The sequence below is a fragment of the Lactuca sativa genome, chromosome 3 (genome assembly GCF_002870075.4).
Source record: "Lactuca sativa cultivar Salinas chromosome 3, Lsat_Salinas_v11, whole genome shotgun sequence".
In the NCBI taxonomy this organism is placed as follows: Eukaryota; Viridiplantae; Streptophyta; class Magnoliopsida; order Asterales; family Asteraceae; genus Lactuca; species Lactuca sativa.
The window spans coordinates 187,682,402-187,685,738 of record NC_056625.2 but is presented as its reverse complement, the minus strand read 5'-3'; positions in this window follow the sequence as shown (position 1 = coordinate 187,685,738).

Sequence of the window (3,337 nt, the reverse complement as noted above, 5' to 3'; positions counted from 1 at the left end):
GTCCCATATGCTTTGGATATAGGATCGATTGCATGTGCTATAATATTCATCTATTCTAAATTTTTCCAAATGCCTAGGGCATTAAGAGGGAAAAAGTATTAGAACTGGATATGACTAATTTGATTAAGCAATTGTTGAGGACAATCTAAGGTTTACCAAAGATTGGTTTCTCAAGAATAGTTGGAAGTAAGGTGTAAATTTTTTGGAGAGGGCATTTTGACATATTCTGAAAATAGGCAACTCTTGTTCAGAAGTGATAGTCAAAATAGGAATATGAAAATATTCCCATAGGTGGAAGTTATTCATTAAATCTGTGTAAAATTAGGAAACTAAATGCAAGAAGGATGTTCAAAGCAATGTACTTTGAATTTGAGACTTCGTTTCCATGGAATGATCTCCATTGGAATACTATGTAACATATGTTGACAAGTCTTTGTGACTTTGTGCATAGTCATTACAAGAGGATCACTACATTTAAGTTTAGAATCTAACAAATTTCAATAAATGGCAGGAATTTAGAATTCTTATATTTACAATAAGGATTTGGGATTGTGAAATAAGAATCATTGGAATTATGTTCAATTGATCTATTCCACAAAGTAAGGATCATAGAAAACCATAGTGTGCATACTTGGTGTAAGGCATAACTATAGTTTGGATAAATATAGTGTGCATGCTTAGAGTGTGGCATGAGTATTGTTTTGATTCAAGTATAAAGTTGATGATTTGAAACATTATGCAATGAATAATGTGTAATCAATCTGATGATAAATAAAATGTGTTATATTTATATTCATAAGTTCTGAGTCCATATTGGATTCAATTATTCTTGTGTTTCACTTTGCATGTTTTGACTTCCAGAATAACTAGGTCATTCTTCCTGAATGACTAAGTTATTCAAACCATCCACAGTCGATAATATGTTGGAAGTAGGTATTTGTGACAACCCGAAATTTCCATTCTGTACAAACTATATCACTTCAATAGGAGTTATAGCAGTCACAGTGAATTTTCAGACTTTTGCGTGTAAGTTTGAGTAATTCAGGGTTTACACTTCAGGAAATATCAGGAGAGTGGGTGCACTAGGGTTTTGTGCAACACTGTTATTCCAACACTCTATTATACTAGAGATCATTTCAGGAATAAAAATATTTTCTGCCAAAAATATCTCAAGACTATAAATAGAATTCTGAACCAAATTCATTCATTATTCGCATTTCCAACTAGAGAAAAGCCACTTTCTCTCTCACGGATCTTCGGGTTTTTATCCCAAATCGTGAGTACCTCTTTCTAGTAGTGTTAGAAAGCTTAATATGTGTTTATAACATGATTTAGATGGCTAAATCACTAGATTTAGGAGTTTACTCCCCAAGGTGTTCATGGGCGGTAAACTCCCGAAACAAAGCCTAGACCTTCCCTTGTGTTATGCTACTACCTTAGAATCATTTATATGTGTGTTAGTGACAAGAAAAAAACCAAGAAACACAAACACATGGGTGTTCACGGCCCAAGATGATCTTGGACCGTGAACTCCAAAATCTTGGATCAAAGGGTGCTTTAAAGGCCCCTAAAGCCTTAGACAATTACTAGGAATTGTTCCCACTTAAATGAAGGACTAAAACACATCAAAACCACTCCTTCAAGTGAGTTCACGGCCCTAATAAGGTTCTTGGGCCGTGAACATCAAACAAAGGCACCAAAGTGTGCCTAAGGCCTTCATATGCTTAGAATAAAAGTCTAGAACCTATACCACTTATGCAAGAGACTTGAAAGCATCAAAAACACCCATCCTTAAGAGTTTACCGCCGCAAACTCTAAGGGAAATGGCCTTAGGGCCGTAAACTCCTCAAATGAGCGTTTCTATGCCTTAAACCCTTCCAAGGACTTAACCACCAAGTTGGAATAATTCTAGGGATTATTTAACACCTTAAACAACCAAAGACATTGAGTCTTGGAGTTTACGGCCGTAAACTAAAGAGTTTAAAACCGTAAAATCCATGTGTGATGGTATATGGAGAGTAAACTCATATATGGGGTCTTTTGGAACCCTAAACCTAAGTACCTTGTCCCACAATAGCTTAGATGCAATCCTTAGGGCTTAAAACACTTACATCAAGTGTTTGTTTTGTTCTAAGATGTCTTAACTTTATCAATTAGTAATTTAAGACTAATTGAGTGCATATATGTGTGATTATATGTTCATTAGGATCGTAGTGTGTGTACAAGTCATCACTTGACACCTAGCAATCCTACACCGTCCAGTTCATCCGAACCGCCATCTACAGGTGAGTTCATACCCCTAACCAATGTTTATATGATTTTAAATGCTTTAATGGGGGGGGGGGGGGGAAGGGGAATACAAGCAGAAAACAGCATGTTATTAAATCATCTATATGTATTTTATAACTGTGTTTTCATTCAACAGATTTCACATACTACAAAATATGATGCACGAAATGGTTTTCTAGCTTTAAAATAGTTTGTTATCAAATGTATTACTTTTGAAATGTTTATCAAAATGACATCAAGTCACTTATATAATTGTTCAAAACCCTTAAATGTCTTATAAAACCATTTTACGTTATTCAACTAAACTATGCATACACACTTATATTCTTATATATGTATTGATGTTATAGTTTACAACTATCATTTAGTTTCTCACACCCATGAGTAGTAAGAGTGTATAAACCTACTTGAACAACCAATTACCTTTCAGTAAATTATCATAGGGATAATTTGAAGATATCAAACATTATTCCTATTACAAGGAATCACACAAGAGTCAGTTCATTCATGAGTCCACACCAGTACATTACTTGATACATGAGTACATTTACATATGCTTACTTGATACATGAACATGTTTACATATACTTACCTGATACATGAACACCCTTACATGAATACCATACATGAACACTGTTACATAGATATATTATCCTGTATTCACTTACCTTGATACTAGTATCTCAACTGGTGAGGATGATTTATTAGTATTTTCTGTATAAATTATCTTTCCTATCCCGGTTCAATGGGATATCTCAGCGGTACTAACCATTCCGAATCCCATCTGATTAACACCAGTGGTAGATGACCATCTACGGAGGTCTAAGGTTATCAATTATATTAGGAAGATTTATTCGTACCTTCTGTGTAAATTTTCCTGCCTATCCCTGTTCGACGGGATGTCTAGACGGGACTAACCCTTCCAGAACCCAGCTGTTAGCAACACTGGGTGATGAACATCTATGGATGTCTAAGGTTGTTACTGATATTAGGATTCAGTTACGGAACTAACCATTCCTCCATCCTACTGTTGCAACAGAGGATGAGA